Source organism: Paralichthys olivaceus, chromosome 4, assembly GCF_024713975.1.
Source record: "Paralichthys olivaceus isolate ysfri-2021 chromosome 4, ASM2471397v2, whole genome shotgun sequence".
Taxonomy (NCBI): Eukaryota; Metazoa; Chordata; class Actinopteri; order Pleuronectiformes; family Paralichthyidae; genus Paralichthys; species Paralichthys olivaceus.
Window position 1 is genome coordinate 9,183,670 of NC_091096.1, and position 20,476 is coordinate 9,204,145.

The 20,476-nt window shown below is 39.7% G+C and overlaps 1 protein-coding gene across 1 annotated transcript in view; it reads left to right on the forward strand.

Moving 5' to 3' along the window:
• The window catches only part of ccser1 (coiled-coil serine-rich protein 1), a 113,882-nt gene that overhangs the window by 87,186 nt on the left and 6,220 nt on the right, over positions 1-20,476 (forward strand). The gene's annotated exons all lie outside the window — the stretch shown is intronic.

Genomic DNA, 20,476 nt, shown 5'->3' on the forward strand with positions numbered 1-20,476 from the left:
TCAGCACCTTGAAGATTTTGAGTCATTACCACGCCTCTGATGAACTGCTGTTGGCTAACAAACATTTATTTTGTGCTACATCTATTCATGTTGCGACTGAAGAGAGGCCAAAGCAATTTAAGCAACAGTTAAACCAAAACTTTTCTCAGTAGGGACACTATACAGGACTCTGGAGGAAACTGAAAGCAGCTAGAAACTATTCAATGAAAACCGTGATCTGGGCTTCATTTTCTTAATGCTGAGCTACTCAGCTGTCAAGCATCTGAATTGGCTTTCTCATTTTAATGTAAATCCTGTGCAGGCTTTATCAGCAGTTAACCCATGTTCACTTAGATCATGGTGAAAGTCTTGATGAGGACACTCCTGCTTCAAGTAGCCGTTTGCTTTGAATGTTGAATGTTTGTCTACATTTGCACATCTATGCCTATAAGTGTGTTACTGTGTGTCATGTTACTGTGTATCGCTAAAAATTGAATTTAATGTCATCACTTTCCAAAATGATTAAAGCAGCCAGTCTGGTTGTAGATCGCTCGTCATAGAAGATTGGGATAGAGTGACGGAAAGGTAGCAACAGATGGAATAACAACTATCAGAAATAACTGATAGAAATCAGGTCGTGTGATGCAGTAAATTTAGTTGTCGTCTCTGTAACTGGATATATTATATTTGAATGTGTTGCACATTCGCAGCACCCACACACTGAGGTTATATCAATTTTTTTATGCAAATGTAAATGTGCTTATTAGGATGTGGTGGGTGTTTATACTGAAGTTAACTCACATATTCATATTACACATTCTTCTTTTAGTTGTGTTATACCTATTAGGTTTTGAAACAGCCCCTCCATTATTTGTACCTGGACAAAAAGTCATGGCCACACAGAATTTCCAGCATAGCTCCATTATCAACTTGAACTGTGGTAAATTGAGAAATTACTTCTGTGACTTGATTTATTAAGTTCTGAAATTAGAATAATTTGTATGTATTAGCTTTCAGTGCATGAAAACACCATTTGGTAAAAGAAGTCTTAAAGAAAAGGCCTAATTACATCTTCTGTGATTTAAGTTTTGTGAACAACAGGGAAAAAAAGTCAGAAGGGGGATGAATACTTTTTATAGGCACTGCACAGGCATGTGAACAAGTGCTTGTGAGATTCAGTGTGCTGAGATGAAAGGCCATTTGTCTTTGAAGAGAGGCCTGTATCAGAGCTCTGCATTGCACTACATGCTGCTACAAACCAGTATTTTTTTTGTCGTTTTAAATTTTTATCTTGAATCTTGAAATTATATTTTTTCACATCAATACTTTATGCTTTACTCTGAAATGTCTTGCTATGGTTTGAGTTTTTCGAGTTTGCCTATTATTTCCCTTTCTGTAGGCAGGTCTATTAAGACTACTAACTGACTTTATATTGCCCTAAAGAGTTGTAAGAACCCGAAAAACCATTCACATTATTATTTTCTTCATTCTGCTCTCCCACAAAGAAATCCCCAAGAGTTATATTCAACAATTACAAACAAAGTGGGAAACAAAAATGATATTTCCCCCTCCTTCACTCTGTGGCAAGCATTTCAATAAATAAATCTAGTAAATATATCAATGAAGCTTTACAGCAACATCAAATAGCATGTTGACAAAATAAAAAAACAACTAAATGAGAAACATCCAACTCCAATATCCTTTATCACAAGTCACTGTAATCATATCAGTCTATAGCTTCACATTTTGCACACACATACAACCAAATACACATGAGGGGACACACTCACAATAAACCATGTTCCAAGCTATTAAAAAAGCAATTAGCTTGAGCTTCATCTTTGCGAGTTGGAGAAAAGGCCATGGGAGTTACATATTAGCATTGGAGAGAGAAGAATGGAGGAGAGGAGTGGAAAAAAAACAGACTTGGTGCTTTTGAATTGCTGTTACATCTGTATGTGTATGCGTGTGTTTGTGTGTAAAGCAAGAGGGGAGCTGATAAAAACAGGTGTGTTGAGTCAGAGGAGAGACGTGGTGGAATGCCAGCAGAGCGAACACACGAAGGAGACAAATTGACTAGTATTGCTAATACCAGCTAAAGCATGTTTTCCTCCCAGCATTTGAATAAGACAAAAGAAACATTATTCTTTCTCAATGTTGCTTCGTTAATTAGATGGCTGATATAATAGAGTTTGTAGTTCTTTCCTTTGTTAAATTTTGGTGCCTGAGGTTCCATTTAGAGATGCTCGACGTCTTGTCCACACTAATCTGGATACTCAGCAAAACAAACCTTTACCTCGGTGTTCGAGCCTCTTGTCCACACACAAATGATGTTCTGAGTCACTGAAGTGCAGGTTTTCAAAAACTCATCTTTCTGTGTATCAGAGTGTACATGTTAAACGGAGCATTGATGCAACTATGATGTCACAGCTTACTTTGTACATGCTCGTTTGAGCGTTTTTTGTTGTTTTTGTGTTCTTATCTGGATGGAGATATTTTGTAAAACGATGCTTGTTGTGGACAGAGATTTCTTTAAAAATGGAGGAGAAATATACTGTACATAAAAAAACATACACAAGGCCTAAATGTTAAAAATTGTGCTTGATAGAAAGTTGAAATGTATGTCAACTTCAGAGACTTCAAAACATTAACTTCAGTTAATTTAATATTTAGCAATTTGAATGGTAAATTAGTAAATACTAAATAATTAGTTATCTGTCTGCTCATCTACCTCTCCTTGTACAGCTGAAATGCGGATGGGTATAAAATGAAATCCATTATTACGGCCTGGAATTTATTTTAGAGCTGGTACACATGGATTTTTTTCCCAGAAGTAATTTAATCCTTATTACGGAAAAACCTAAATACTCTTTTTCTGAAAACACTTCCCTAATTAGACCAGCAAATAACAAACAGTTTTTTTGAAGAGTAAATATCATACAGGGGCTTACACCTTGTTCCGTTATTGGATTTCTTTTAATGAGTTTTTCCTTGTCTGCAGCCAAACGTCATCACAGTGCACAGCACAGAAAAACTGATTTTCTACAAACCACACACAGAATTGACCATTTTCCCAACAAAGAAGGACCAGAGCTGGAAGAAAATATAGCAAACAGCATGTCAGAGAGGATACCAGTTTATTATGTTGACTTCGTTCACAGCATTAACTGTGGAAACCAGGCCAATAACATGAGCTTCTTCCACCATAGTCTTAGTTGGGCATCTTTTTTCAAATGAGATGCAAAACTTGCCTCTGTCTCTGAGCTACGCATCCTCATCTCGCACATGGAGGCCAATTACATGACTCTCATTAACTCATAGTCATCCCCTTTGAACATGGCTAATCATGCTTGGAGTGCCAGGAGGATAGAGATTAGGAAGCATGAACACACACATACAGAAACATGTCAAGGCACTGGGGATGGTTTATTTTGAGGATTCAGAGCTTGGACATATAAATGCTGATTTGAATGGGAAGCTGGTAGCTGTGGTTGTATTATCACTATTATGCAAGAAAAATAACCTAACTCCTTATTTATGTTGCATGCAAGTGTGTGTGTGTGTGTGTGTGTGTGTGTGTGTGTGTGTGTGTGTGTGTGTGTGTGTGTGTGTGTGTGTGTGTGTGTGTTGCTGTCTAACACATGTTGGTATGCTGCTAAATGTCTTGAAGGGTTTCATTAGACACACTTGCAGGGCATTGAGATCACATGCACACAACTTCAATATACAACAGACAGCATATTAAATCAATCACGCTTTCAGTACAAACACTCTAACACACATGCCAGAGGAAACACACACACACACACACACACACACACACACTGAGCAGAGGGTGGTCTAACTGGGCCTCCGGTGATTCAGGACAGATTCAGGACATTTTGGGTTCATTAGTCAAACCAAAGTAGGACAGATACCTTTAGAACTTAACTCTCTATACTCGTCTCTTCTCCATCCCTGCTCAGTCTCTCTGTTTATCCCACTCTCCCTTTTCTCTTTTGTCTCTTGACCTCCTCCTTTATTCGTCTCCTCCCCTCATCTGTATGATCTTTTCTCATCTTTCTTTTTTTTTCAAAGTCTCCTTTTCATCTGCTGGAAACATAGGGCCATCTGTAGCAGTTCTAGCCCTCCCTTTGTTCTCTCTATCCTCTTCTGATAATTCTCCCTCCTTCTCCTCTCTTGCTCACTTTTCCTCTTCCTCTCTCTGTCTGAGTGATACACCAGCGTGGACGCAGATACAAGCTGTGAGTTTGATCTGAGACAATTTGCTGCAACATTAATGAAAGCATAAACTTGTATGAATATTGATGAGCTATTCTTTTGGAATCTGCAGATTCCGGTTTGGCCTAGAGGCAAAATAGTAAGACACATGCATGCATGCGCACACACTCATGCACACACCCAACACTGAGATGGAATATTTCATGGACAGATATTGCAGATGAATATTTAGTGACAACATAAAATCTGATATTGTTAGGGTTTCTCTCATTTTCCTCCTCCAAGCAAGACACACACACACATACACACACATACATACACTTTGGTTGTGTTTGTTTCTTTGATTTGTTCTCACTTGTGGAACAGAAACTGAAAACATTTTTTATGAAGAATCCTATTTATCATGTGTGGATAAATCTCTTCAAATGTGTGTGTGTGTGTGTGTGTGTGTGTGTGTCTCTCTCTCTCTTGTTTCTTGCTTTGAGTTAGATGCAAAGATCTATACAACTTTAATGCTGACCATGAAGTTACTCCCAGCAGCAGTTTAGCTTAGCACAGGGACTCAACTTTATAAAAAGGTAAACCTGCCTTCCAGAGCCACGTGCTTAATTGGAACAAAAAGCAAAAGCAAGTTTAACAATAAGTGGCTTAGAAGTTACAAGAATTGATTTTGTTTAAAGTTGTTGCCTGGAAGTGCTCATGAAGCAAACAGTGCTGTGTGTTCAGTCTCCTTCAAACTTGGGGGACAATGGGGATCAAGTCGGTGAAGTATATTTTCACTTTCTGTGTGTATTTCCGTCATAGGTTTGGTCTTTGATTTCAAGTATTAAAAAGGTCATAGAAAGTCTTAAATTGATGTTGTTTTTAGCTGTCATCCATGCATTAGGTTGCCAGGCAACCATTAGACATCTCTTCTATCTTGTTATCAAATTCAAATAATCATAATTCCCCCAAGTTTTGAACTGTTCCTTTAATAATTTTGCTTTTCTTCTTATCGCCTGTGTGTCCATCCCATTGCACCCGTCTTACGTGTCTTTGTGCATGTGGACATGTGACCCTACGTGGTGATGAACAGTTTTCCATAATTAATTTGGTAATACACTGGCACTCACACTGTTTATTAGAGAAACGTGCACGTGTGTCTGAGCGTTTTATGTGTTTGTGTGTGTTTTGTTTGAGCACGGTTGTCAGTATAGGAAATTGTTTTACTGTGCTAGGGGCTATTTTTTCCCTTCACAGACCAAATTTGTAAAGTTTTTATGAACTCCAGGGCAGTCTCATCTAAAATCAAATGTGAGCATAATTTGTTTTCATGAAAGATAAAAAAGAGAAAAACCTCACACTGTGCCAAGTGAAAGTGTTTGAACACACAATGTATATTGAGTGACCTTGTGACCTGAGAGGCGGTCGACCTCTGTAGAAATGCTGGCTGTGATTCGTCTGTTATTCCTTCCCTGTCCTCGTAACTTCCATGGAATTTAATGAACTCTCAGATTCGCTGCTGCTCAAACTTTCATAAACCTTTTGTGGCTTTGCTTGATTGTGTATGTATGTATGTATGTATGTATGTGTGTGTGTGTGTGTGTGTGTGTGTGTGTGTGTGTATGTGTATGAATGAATGAATGTGAATCAGGGTCCTTTTGTAATCCTCCGCTTGCTACGGTTCTGTTTCCTCAGCACTTTTTATAGAATACAATGAAGAAAATGAATCACAGAATTAATCTTTTTTTTTGTACTTGTCTTTCCATCCTTTTCTGGTTGTTTCTCTTTCATAGAAGCACATCTGTTCTCTTTCATGTTCTTTTACTGTTTTCTTTCTTTGTGTTGTCCGTCTGCCTCTTTCCTCTCCCTGTGTTCTCTCTGCTGTTTCTCCTCATGTTTGGAATGGGGGAAACAGACGGACAGAAAGCGCCTTCAGGTACTCTGAGATATGAGACAGTACACTTTCTGGTGGATGCACTTACAATCACTGATAACACACACCCACACACACACACACACGCGCACACACACAAACCCATGTGAACACACATGCAGCATATTGGCAGGACTACCAGGAGGGCAGTTGATGCCATCACAGATATTAGTTAAATACTCTCTTCTGATTTCTGCTCAAATGAAGTTGTGTTATATTTCTGAGCCAGACATTTGCCTGGACACAGCAGATATCCTGTCTAGATTTTACCCACTTACTTTCACATTTGGATAAACTGTTTTTGAGACGTTGAGAAATATTAATAAACTCTTGTTTTGCTCAGATGTGTTTCACTGTGGTGTGGCTCTCCGCAGATAATCTACTCAGTGGTTGCTTAGTCTGTGGTCACTGCTACACAATGTAATGATTTAAATACTGCCTTTCAATGTATCTGCCGATAACAAGGCTAAAAATAGGACACAGTGCAGCAACAGTGACAATACCAATGTAGAATGTAGGCTAATGATCTCTGTGGCTTTTTTCTGTGAGAAAAGATTCAATTATTCACAAGTAAAATAGTTCATTAAAACATAATTAGAACAAACTAACTTTCCCATACTCATTTTCCGTGTCCAACCTCATTTGGAAAATATGTCTCATTTGGAAAAAAATTATGTCTTTCTGGGTTCCTTCCAGGATCAGCGCAACAGCTACTTCCTCAGCTCAGAGTTTGTTTTTATAGACACAAAATTCTACCATGAATATTTGCTCTAAAAGATGGTGGCGTTTTAATTTCTTCTTATGATGCTGCAGCTGTGCTCTTTCTTCCTTCGATGAAATGATTGTTGGTTGTGTGCCACTGTTGAGCTGCTCTATATTCTGAGACATGGGTACGTGTGTATGGGTTAGGTTCAGAGTAATAAACCCCCCCCCCCGTCTTCATTTTCTCCTTCCCTTTACACTTATGGGAGGACAATTTAAGGAGAGAGAAACTGTGTATACACCTATTTTCGCAAATTGAGACATTCCTCCCAGCCAAGCATCATCTGAACCAACAACAGTTAGTGATGACAGCTGCACAGCTGGTTTGCCTGTCAGCTGCTGTAACTGCTGTGGTGATTCTGTTACACAGATAGTGTGATGGACTGCCTAAATAATGAGGCTGCACTTTTAGTACTGTATTTTTTGTTCACCCACGCAAAGAAGCAGAGAAGGGAATATTAGCCCAAACATTTTGTTTCTTAAAGGAAATAGTTTGACAAGCATCCACACATGAGCAGACCTGTGTATAGACTGTGTCAATCAGTAGTTAAATAAGTAATTGTGTTTCAAACTGTATGTTCAGGCAGTTATACTGTGTTTCACTGCCGTGCATCAATAAATATTTGCAATTGCCTGATTGCAACGCAGTAAAACTGTCAGTGTCTTTGTTTGGAGAGCTCAGGACTGTGAGATATATCGATGCAGAGAAATAAAAAACATACTCGTTTCTCATCTGAAAAGGATGAGGTAAGAATTTATCAACCAAACTATTTCAATTTCAAAGTGAGAATATACAGTAGGCTGTATTGGACAAAAGTTAGTTATGATTAAATGCAAATAACTAAAGCCTGTTCTCTCATCTAAAAGTGTATTACTAAACATTAAGATGAACGCCACATCTCCACTTTCTGCCACTATCCAGAAATGAATCCGAGACATCTTACTTATGAACACTGCCGTATTGTGTCGATGATGTCATTTGGAGTTTGCACAACAACGATCCAGTGATTGGAGCCACGTTAACTGGTATTGTCCCGCCAATACACACAGTTGACCGACCATGAGTCCGTTTCAGTTGTGGATCATGTCAATTACTTTAAAAAATTTAGAGAAAAAATGAACATGGACAAACATCTGCATGATAAGAACTACCTGAGAACTTCCTAAAAATGTCTTGACTCACTGTTACCTTTTAATTTGGCTCATGTTAAATCGATCAACATGAGACAGAATTTATGACCAATACTGCAGGTAGCCACCAGGTGGTGATCAAGCTGGTTTGGCTTGTGAGGAGTTTTCATGTCGTCCATCTTTATTTGCAGTCTATCACGAAAACATTTATTTCCCTGTCTCTTTCCTTTATTGGCATCTACACAGATATTCCGGGTTTTGGTTTTGAAAAGGTTTTGTGACTTCTGTTTCAGCTGCCACTCAGTTATAATGGAAGTGAATGGAATTGTGTTGAGTTCCCACAGCATGTTAAAATTTACAACATGATTTCCAGGGATATTAGCGACCAGGTTTAATAGAAGCTACTGTCTCCCAGGTAAAATGGTCCCTTTAAAACTGTTGACATTGTCCTCTGTATTTATTGCCTCTGCAAAAAGTCACTTGTCTGGAGCTAACTGACCAAATGGGGCTTGTTATGTTCTATGAAGCAAGGTGCAGGCCCCTGCTGTTGCACAATGCGAGCCCACTGGACAGGCTCACTCACAAATCAGCTAATGTCACTCTGTAAAAGCAGCGGCATAGTGTTTCCTGTCATCGCACACACAAAGAAAGGAACAAGGAAACGAAGGTGACACCAAACAGGGTTCACAGAGATGCCTTAAAAAAATCACTACCTCTAAAACACAGCAGGTGCAGCAACACAGTTCTGTCATTTAGCTCAAAAGAAGAAAGATGAGAAGGAAGTACTGTGATTCTGTGCACATTTTCAGCAACATCTCCATAGCACTGAGTTGATCCATCAGAGCAGATGGTGTTAATTATCTTGATAGATGCATCATGGGATAACTTTCTTCCCGCCCATTTTCTCTTAGTCTTGTTTAGTGGGGAGTAGGTGCAACAGGGCAGTTGGTTATTTTCAGTGTGATGACACAGGTGGCAACAGCAGCATTACCAACAGGCCTCCAAGACATCTGATGGAAACAATCTTATTCCATCAGATGTCTCTTCTCTTCTCTTCTCTTCTCTTCTCTTTTCTTCTGAATTTATTTAGCTCTCCTGGGCTGATGCACAGAACAAGATGAGAAACCAGGGAAAGTAGCTTATCATCAGCGCAAACTGACAGGAGGGTAGATGTGTGTGCGTTTTTTAGTGAGACTGTATATTGGTAATAGGGCTTGGTGCATACTCCTGTGCACATGTGTATGTGCGTGCACTTGCTTCAGTGTGAGCACATAACTGCATGAGTGTGTGTAATTGTTGTCGGTGCACTGATGATGGTGAGGAAGACTTTTACATACCCAGACAGCGAAAAAGAGTTTTGACTTCCATCAGCTTCCTGCTGCTTCATCAGTGCTCACAATTGTGTCATATGCCTGATTGCTCTGTCTCTCTCATACTCATACACACACAAGACACACACATACATGCATGCGCACACACACGCTGCCACTGCATGTAAATGTACACATCATCATAAAAAATGTTTTCATCATACTCAGGCACCACTCCTGCAACACTTCCTGATCCCTGCCACATGATGTATCACGCTAATACTGTCATAGCGACAATTCTTTTTTGTTTTCCTCACTGTCAGTCTGTCAAGCTGTCTTATCAAACTCAAGCTGCCGAGCCCCTATAATTTATTGTTGTCTTTTAGACTTATTATTATCTGCATTAACCCCATACATAAAACAATGTTGTTTATTGCACAAAAAATACTACAAACTGCTGAAAAAAAACACACACACCGCTTACAAATATCTCACACAGCTGACTGGTCAGTCTTCAAATCTGCTTTACGTCCCGATGAGCCTGTTGTTGCACAATCAGGAATTTTAAAGCTACAACAGGTCTCAAACCTATCCCTATATTAATATATGGTTGTCCTTAGAAAATTGGATTAAGGAATATATACATAAATCAAAAAACTCCTTGTTAAACAAAACCTCAAGCACTGTTAAAAGTCACAGTTGATTTAGAATCCATAATTTATATTACAAGAGAAAAAATACATGTTATATTGGGCAAATCATTTAGTTTTTTGCAAACTGTAATAGTGTTACTCTTGCTAAATAATTCACAGGGTTGTAGCCATGGAGGATTAAAGCACAGGGGTTCAGTTAATGTGAAGTGTACGACAATATAGAATCCCAAACCTTTCATGCTTTTGTATCCTTGTCGAATGGGGGAGGAGATGGGTGCTGTGTCCATTGGAAATGAAAGTCAGGTTTTGGGTGAGTTGCACATTTCTTTTTGAGTTTTGCCAGAAATCCAAAGAGAATGCTCTGGCAAGTATTCTAGCAGGAAGATGTTGTGAGGGTATATGGTTGCAGTGCTTGGATGCTTCTTATGTGGAGCACTAAATAGATTAATGTCTTTAGATTTCTCCACCATGGTTTGACAGGGAGCCAAAACAAGACCAGTTTACAGTATAACCACAAAGTGCACACAGAAGGACACTCGTGGTATTGCCAGAGTTTAAAAGTTGAGAGAAGTTGCAGAGGAGGGAAGTAGTTAGTGATTAATGGGCATGCATGCAAGCAATCTGAGGTGACAGTGAAAGCCTTGTGCATAGAGTTGGACAGTATAGCTTCCCTGCCCCTGCAGCTTGGAAGGTGAGACTGTTGGAAGACAGAGAAGCCAACAGAAGTAGCCTGATAAAGGTGGTACGATCCAAGGTCTACTGCCATCTGGACAAGAAATGCCAAGCCAAGGGAATGGTGCTTACAAGAGTCCACCTAGGTATGGCCACGGTTTTTCATTGTGAGGATAACCCTTGGTAAAGCAATTCTGTCAACACAAGTCAAGTACCAAACAGATTATTTAGTATCAGTTTGAGCTTTGGTGACAAGCACAGTGTGGGAGTGGTGGAGTAATGCAGCCCTGATGGAGCAGCATTTTGTAATCCAGAGGAATGGCTGATGAGTGGTAGTGACAGCTTATAGGAACACATCAGGCAGAGAGCAATGCTGAGCATAGATCACAGCTTCTGCAATAATTAAACAGCACCAGCAGGGAATATGTTGACACCTGTGGGAGCAGCCATGTGCAGGAGTCACTCCAGTTCCAGTTGAAGCACAAAGAAAGATAGTTTCACATGTCAATGTGGACACAAATTTGTGTTTGTTTGTTGCAAAACAGGCAAAACATTCATTAACGAGACACATGTTCAGGGTTGAGATCATCTCCTAGCACACTGAGGGTTAGATGAAGGTTACACCTGGACTGTAAAGCTGTCTATCACAGGGCTAATACAAATTGACAGGCAAACACGTCCACACCTGCAGGCCATGTAGAGTCTCTGTTTCACCTCCAATTCACCTGACCTGCATGTCTTAAGGTAGGAAATCAGATTAGACAAAATCAGCATGGCAGCACTCCTCTAAAGAAGAAAGCCAGAATTCAATATTCTAACTGCAAAAGTATAGTGCCAATTAAAATTGAACTACTATAGTATGGATGTGTCTCTTGTTATTGATGGGTTCAATTGTAAAGGTAGATATTTAATAGCTTTTGGCAGATTTTTTCTAGCTTGTATGGGTCCCTCGCAAACCTTTTTTTCAGTCTGACTGATGAAACTGTAAAATTATAACCAATGCTAAGGGCGCTCAGAGTCTCTTTTGGAAAGGAACATAGTTGTTTCTTTTGGATGCCACTGCAACACTTTAATTTGATGTTCTTGGCACATTAGTGGCTCCCGCAGTAGCTTATGTGGCCCTTTCTCTGCACCATCCAACAAAGTGTCTTTCTCACCTGCCTTATATTGATGCTACCTCTCTTTCTTTATATCTTCAACTCTAGCTGTGTAATTATCTCTTTCTTTCATCTGCTGTAACTTCAGGTCTGTTTTGTCACCTTTTACTAAATCTGTCCCCATACAGCCATGCTTCCACCCTCTTGCTATCCTCTCCTTCCCTCTTCTCTTTCTTTGTTGTTTTACTTCTCCTGTTACCTGTGGGTCATTCTCTCACCTTTTTTCTTTGAACCAATCTTTTTTCCTTGTTATGCTATTTGTCTTTTCTCTTAGTCTTTCATCTGTTCTTCTCCTGTAACATCTTTGTTCTACTGTAATTCTCCTCCTCTCCTATTTTCACACAACTCTCCTCTCCTTCAGTTGCTCTCATTTCTTTCCATCTTCTTTACTCAGTCACTCGTCTTGCTTTTTTCCGCCTTCCCATTCCCTTTGCTTGTGCTTCTGGGCAATGTTCACCAAGCATATTGGCTCAGGCTGGTGGTCGATGAGTTTCACGATGATTACACACGTGCACACTCATACACACACACAAATACATACACGTGTGCACACACAAACCTGTTGGGGATGGCGGTTGATGAGCATTGCAGGCTCTCAGCATACATGCCCAGCTGAGCTGCTCAAGAAACCTCATTAGGCCTCCTGGCCACAGCATGGCAATGGCTTCAATACTTACCAGCCTGCCTTTTTTCTCTCTGGGAAGAATTTGAAGTCCCGGGGCAATTCACTGCTCAACATCGACAATCAGAAGTAGTACCTATGAACCAACAAGGACACAGACATTTAGCAACTGCTGTCTGAAGACGTGATCTCATTGGAGGCCTCAAAATTTAAGGTGAAACCTGGTGCTTCTGTCGCCTGCAGCTGTGATCCGCATCTCACTGAGGTGTTTTATCAGTGGAAGGCATCGTGCTGTTGCTAGGAAGCATGTAATCAGCTGCCAATTAGTTGTTCAGTCTATAAGACATACTCCAGACTGTTGTTTAATTCACACAGTCATCAACAGTAAATGTACAAATTTAACTAAAGGTTATATACCTCCAGTCCTTTGCTGAAAAGAAAAGAAAAAAATATCAGCGTATCCCTGTTGACTTTGGTATCAGTGTCTTTCGTCGTCCTTAGAGGAACAGTAGTTACCTGCTGCTCAGAAAGTCACTGGAAGTCAATGGAGGACTTCGTGGACTCATTTGCATTATGATTATACAGTATCTGCCACACTGGTCGTGCTCTCCACAGGTGCTTAGCAGAGGTTGGAGCTACCTTATTGAAGTGCTGTGAATCTGAATCCTTTAGATAGGACAGGAGGCAAAAAATTATGTTTGTCTGTTCTTACACACCAAAGCTGTAGAAAGATCTGGAACATGACAGTGGCGTCAAGTTAATGTCAATGTGTCTCTCAAGTAGTCACCAGATCTGAGTCTCCGTGCTGAACCCAAGTGTGCCTTTGAGCATGTGCTGGTTTATCCGCTGTCAATTTGATTTTAAGGTTTGCAACTATTCCTGAAGGCGTTTGCTGTAAATAAGTTTGTTTTCTTTTGGGACTTTTCTTTATAGTGAAAAAGGCAAGAGACGACTCAGTCTCAGACATTGTAATGTATTCATGCCTTCAGCCACATTGATATGCATTGACTGAGATATTGTAAGTCTAAATATTTATAGAGCTACAGACGCACACAACCCTACTTAATACTTGTGGGTTGCAGCAGGTTACTGTGTTCGGCTGCTGTTACTCAACATAATGTCGGCCTAATGTAGATAATTTTCCAGTAGTTCAGTGACATGGCTGAAGATTGGTAGCACAGTGAGCAGATTAGCTGTGCAGTGCATCACATTAGTGTCCTGCCTGGTGGCGTGTGCCTCCAGTGAACAGGTCCGGGATGTGACACCCAGCCAGCTGGTTGGCAGTTTGCTGCAGTGTGGCATGGATTGACAGCTTTAGCGATGTAACAACTGTGGTTTTCTCTTTTTCCATCTCCATCTATTTTCATCATCTCAGGCACAACCCCACCATAACTGTCTCCAGTGAAAACAGAAAAAAAAAATCCTCTCTCTCTCTCTCCCCCTCCATCTCTTTGTGTGGTCTCCAGACTGCAGTAGCGTACCATCAATCCTCTGGCTGTCAGGGTCTATTCAGCCCTGCTTGCTGCTGGCATTCTTAAGCACCAAGTTACATAACTAAAGAAGAGAGCGGCAGGGACAAAAGCAAGGACAGAGTGGATGATAAGGTGAGGGATGAGAGAGGGGAGGTCAAGAGGGTGCGATGCAAGGAGAGAACCAAGCTTAGTGACTACACTGACTACACTTTCCTCTTTTTGCCTAGATTTCAACTTGCCTACTATTAAATTCCATTACCCTCACAGTTAAAAGCAGTTTATCCAGCATGCATTAAAAGTAAAACATTCTGAATTGTCAAGACTAAACACGCACTCAAAGATTGGCTAAATCAACTGAATTTACATAAACAAGACAATGCCCATTTTATAAATAAAGCCTGACCCGTTTTTTGCCTGTCCCTTGATATACAGTAGCTCATATGATTCAGTTACTGTAACAACAACTGTCTTTACACAGAAAGTATTTCACCATGACTACTGTAAACAATGCACAATGCTGTTTAATGTCTCAGTTAAGTTTTTGTGGTCTTTCCTACACTGTCAACTCACAGTATTCATTTCCACCTCAGACATTGTTTACCTTTTTTTTTCTTCTTTTTTTACCTTTTCCTGTCCTCTACTGTTCTTTCTTTGGCAAAATAACTCTCCTGATTTATATGAGATTTACTGCAACTGTATTCTTTTGCATTTTAATGTCCTTCCTGTACCATATATTGTAGGTTCCAGTTCTCATAAAAACCAAGGGAAGAATGTGAGATGCGGAGTGAGACAGCAGTTAGAAATTGGGAGAGTTGTGTGGGGAAAAGGAGAGGCAGGGGAAGAGAGGCGAGATGAAGATGGAAGACTACAACAAAAGTGATGAAGAGAGAAAGTGGGAAGCGAGGATGTAGCTGCAGGCTGTACAAGAAACTCACTTCCTGAGGGGATTGTGTATTGATGAAAACCAGCAAGTTCCAAGTCAGGATACAGTATGTTATGGCTTTTGAGACACCAGGCCCAGACTGCAGTTTCACCCCTTGTTTGATTGTTTGTTGGCGATTTATCCAGCAAAGTGCCTTTTGTTGACGTGGGAGACATAGCAGCGCACACTTCGTCTGTAAATATTCAATGATGCTTTCTGGGCAAGCGCACAGGAAACGATAGATCAAACTTTGTGAGATTTCTGAGTGTGAGCATCATGTTTCTCTGGGTGTTTTTGAGTCTTTTTATCACATCTTCAAATGCAAACCAGCGTATAGCTGTGATCTACAGTCATGATGTATTGCCAATACTGCCTCAGAGCTCAGTGTCGACATGGAAACAGCTTTGTTAATTATGAAGGTATTATGAAGAGGTGAGATCAGATTTTTAGTGGGTTATTGCTCCGTCACAACTTTCTTTCACATCGGGCGTAAATCGCAGACTGTATATGAAGATGGACGATGCATCTCCACTTCCTCCCTCTATCCAGGAATCGAGCCAAAATATCCTGGATAGGTACGCTGCCACCTCGCGTTGTTGATGTCGATTGGAGTCTGCGCAGTAGAGATCAGGGGATGGAGTTGCAGCAGCGAGGTCCTGCCTATACACAAGCTTACACTGTCTCAGCTGTCAATCATGCTGTTTCCCCCACATTTTTATAACAGCAAATAACTAATTAAAACCAAACTTCCTGGAAAAAAGAGCATTCACTCATAAATCCGTGTGATAAGAAAACCTATAATGTCAGAAACCATCTTTGAGAAAAAAATATTTATATATTATATTGGACGTTTGGGCTCACGCATCATGGAGTGAAAATGTATTCAGTTGTCATTCAAATAGGATTTAGGGAACCATGTGGGAGGGTTTACTCTCCTCTTATTGTATCTGTATTACAGTTTTTCTCAATTGCCAAAACACTAAACCCCATTCTCTAAAAACTGTCAACTGGAAAAACTGTTTTATCGAATCAATCACACAGTTGGCAAAACTTAAATCACTGTTCATCTGGTTAGACACTAGACACAAATCTGAATCCCCCATTTTACAGAAATATAAACCCATTCTCATTCACATTAAATATACGGGCTGGCTTAGTATGACAGCAGCGTTTTGCTTTTAGTAAAAATGAAATTGTCTTATATCTTTTTATTTTATTTTTGCGAGACAAGTCAAAGCTTGCTTGAATTTTGGGCTTTGCGTTTACAGTTTTTAGAAACAGAAAAGGAAGTTTCAGGAAATACATTTTAGCAATTCAGCATTTCACACTTCACAGGATAATTATAATAACCATATGATTTTCACGGACTATGTGGGAGTCACAAAATATAAAGACATTTACAAACTTTTACCTCTGTGATTGCTACTGTGAAGAAACAGGACACTTTTGGGGTTCAATACCTCATGGCCTCCATTAGAATCATTCGTGTATGAGCATGAATACAGAGCCATGCTGTGTGATGAGGGCAGTTGGAGTTCTTTACATCAGGCTGGTGGTGTTTCCTATGATTATTTTATTTTAATGGAACAAACGTCATCTGCCACCTTCTTCTTTCCTGTATAAGAAGGACTGAGACAGGTAAACAGCCAACTTGTATAAGGATGTTTTAGGGTTTTAAAGATCTCTTTTATGCAAACTTGGCCATTACCACATTACTGTTTTCTTCACTGCCCAATAAAAACTATGGCTGCAGGCAAGGGCCTTCTTAAATCATTCTGACTTACCTAGATGTGTGTGTGTCTGTGTATTTATAGGACTATGTGAGAGGGACTCTCCAGAGTGCTCGCACACACAGGCCGTTCTGTCAGTGCAATGAGGCAGCCCACTTGCCGCAGAGCGTGTACTTGAGAAAGGACGCCTGAGTTTGTAAATCAGTCCCGCTGTTCTTCTGTTGTTGTCATTTTGGTTTATCTCTGTTTTTTGATCACATCCACACTAGTCTCTCGTTCATTTACTCCTGTCTTCTCACCTCTTCTCCTCTATTTGTTGACTCCTCACCTTCATCATGCTTGACCTTTTTTTAGTTGCATTTGATTCTCTGTGTTAATTTTTGGTTCCTTCAAAAACTTTGGTCCAAGCTGTCCCTTTTTAAAACAGAGCATATGTCTCTTCAACCAACTCTTTGTACTGTGCCTGGTAATCATTTCCTTTCAGACTTGTCAGCCAATTTGTACGTTGCTGTTCTCGCCTTACCTTCTGTTGTTTTTTTTCCGATTATCTCAAGGTGGAAAAACATCACTGATTTTATTGTATGATTAGCAATTTAGCTCTAATTATGGCCTCCCACATAAACCAGCACTTCCATAGTGGATATTCCACACAGTGGTAATTTCCTCATCCTTTTTCATGGAGCCTTTATGTACAAAATTTGGCTCAAATGGAAATTCTCTCTCCTCTTAATTAGATCAAGGAATCTGCAAGAAGTCTTGTAGTGTTTATCCACACATTAGAGCCCATTAGACTGCAGAGACACACTCCCTCAGCTCTTTACGTAAACTGCAAAGACGACACACTGTTTGTTGGCAGAGAGTTGTTGTATTTGGCTTTTTTGCTTTTTTTTGTTCCATTTGGACATGAAAGGACAAAAAGACTGGTCTCTTAGAGTGGAGGCTTGTTTGACTACAATCCAGATCTTTTAAAAGCCATATCAAATGAACATGTCAGAAGCTGGTGCTATGTTTCTGTGTAGTGTCAGTGAAGGGTTACACAACCAGAGACATGCAGCATGGAAACAGATTAAGACTTTGTTTGCAAATGTCTTTTGTATTGCTTTATTATTATTTTCACACAATTAAGGAAAGCAGTAAAGTCTAGTCATGGCGATCAGTATGAAGAACAGAGCGGTTGGGAAAGGCTTCAGGGCCTGATTGTTTTTTAATAAATTTTAAAACAATTGCTGATAATTTAATAGACCCTCTTCTGCTCATGCTCATTTATTCCATTGGAAGTCACTATTAACCTAAATCCCTGGAGCAGGTAATTACTAAAGTCTTACTAAAATCAGGGAAGGATCCTAAACTGTCCATTGACAAATCTCAATAATAATTACAAAGGCAGATGACAGTCTCCTTAAATTCAATCAAGCTGCACCTGATTTCACACACTTATAGATATCAGCCCCCTAAATATACCAGAATGTTTCTTTATCAAGATCCATTAATTATTGGCCTTAGTGGCTAGTATCAGCTACTTGGGTTGAGAAATTCCTTCACTCCTCAATTGGGCCCCAGACTCTTTATTAGACAATGTAGTGAGATCTGATTGGTGTACTGGTTTCCCCCCCTCTTCCTTCTTGCATTGATAATTTAACCCACTTGTAATTGGAATAAGTTCACATTCTTGCATCGCTTGGGTCAAAGTATTTGGTGTATGCAGATGACATCATTTTGTTTTTTACCAACCCAGACTCTGTGTCTGCTCTCACAGACCTGTCATCAGAAATATCATGTGACAGGTTCTGAGAAAGGTCTACCCTCTTCAGTTTTTATCCCACTCAGGACCTTGTTTATTTATGTTTCTTACCCCACCCTGTAGCACTAGACTCATTTAAAGCCCAGCACAGTCTCACAGACAGATACATTCTCATAGAATCTCTGGATACTTTGAATGCAAAAAAAGTTATAAATAGCACCTCACTGTAGGATATAAAAAGTGTGGTGGTGTTCAGGGGCTGGACATTTCCACAAACCAGACAGAGTTTCTAACCACATCAAATAATTAGCACTTCTTTGTTTTTAATGCAAGAAAAACATTTTTGGGGTAAAAAACCATATGTACTATAATTACTTCTGACTGCATAGTCTATTGAATGTGTGACCAATGTGCAAAAAGGGTTTGGATTTTTTATCTGCTGACCCAACATATGCTTAAAAAACAACTGATACTAAAATATTATAGACAATATAAATATTGATCCAGATTACCAGTAAATCGCGGAGTACATGCGTATGTCCACCACAATGCACGCTACAAATACAACTAGCCGCCTCTTTAAGGAATTTAATTAAAAGATATAAAATCAAATTGCCAATTATTACATGGAAAGAAAAGCAACACAAATCAAGCCAAATGATTTGTATGCGTTCACATGCCTGGCCAATAAAGCTAATTCTGAAAGACCTGTAGCCACGATAGTCAACATAGATGTTGCTGTAAAGAAGCTGTAGAATTTCTAATATGTGGATGATCCAGTATTACAAAAAATAACAATTACCACAACTTCAAGGTGGGAATCACAAATTCAATATCCAACCAAATGTGAAATACGGTCACAATCTGTCTTTCTGTTTGAGAGTCACAGTGCTGAATACTTATTATTGCTAGTGTGGAGGCAATAAAAAAGGATCCACAAAATAAAAGTGTTATAAGTGCAACACTCACCGGCTACATTGCATCATTTGAATGTAAATCAGCAGCCGTAGCACACACTAGACTTGTTAAACAGTCAGAAGACGTAGTGAGATTACAGTAGCCATGATAGGACTGTTTGAAAAGAGAATACGATAAAATATATATTTTCTGGTATACGTTAACACAACTGACCCCTATTTACAATAATATGTGAAAACATGAGCTTATATATAAATAATATATAAAAGTATATAAAATAAATACCATATATGCACTCCTTACAATACTGATGTGTTATATTGACTTCTATTCAAAAGGATCAGCAATATTCTGGCAATCATCCAATACCTCAGCCCCACATATCTTGATGTGCTATTGACCCTGAGGCTAATTATACAACACATCTTAAGTTTCTCTGTCCAATAAGCATCATTTGTAACACACACTGTCTCACTCCCAGTTTGTCATCCCCCACTTTCTCCTTCCCCACTTTAATTTGATTTCAGGTTGACAGTATTCACTCATGAAAAGAAACAGTTTCATTGTATTTGCATTTGCACTGTTGTACTGTATCCATTCAGTCAACTGTGTTCTGGTTAATTACATTTCTACCTCTTGCATGAAACTGTCGTCAATGGCCTCAACACAGTAATTACATTACGTGTATTATTGATTTCCACACAAAAACACATGGAAACATGATCACATTCACCCGATACACGGAAGCACCCTGGAGTCTAAATAAATGCATGCATGTATTTGCACATAAACGTATTAACACAAATGATGCACACATAAAAAGGTATGTGTGCACATTCAATTACACACGCACATGCTTATCCGTATGCATGCCACACACAGGGAAACACACAGCCATTGTGTCGGCAAATGACAACTCGGCTTTTTCTCCCATGAGGTTCTTCAGTGTCAGATGAGATTGTGTTACTTTAGTGTCCCAACGTGTGACTGTGTGTGTGTGTGTGTGTGTGTGTGACTTTGTGTGTGTGTGTGTGTGTGTGTGTGTGTGTGTGTGTGTGTGTGTGTGTGTGTGTGTATGTATGAGTGTGTGAGTGAGTGAGAGAAAGACAGTTAGAGGAGGAGATGGGGAGAGAGAGAGAGCGAAGGGGGACAGTGATGAGATATGTTGCATAAGGGGGTGCAGTGGAGTGTGAAAGAGAACAGGTGGCTCTTGTTTCTGCCATTGAGCTTTATGTGCCATCCTCCCCATAGGGTGTGTGTGTGTGTGTGTG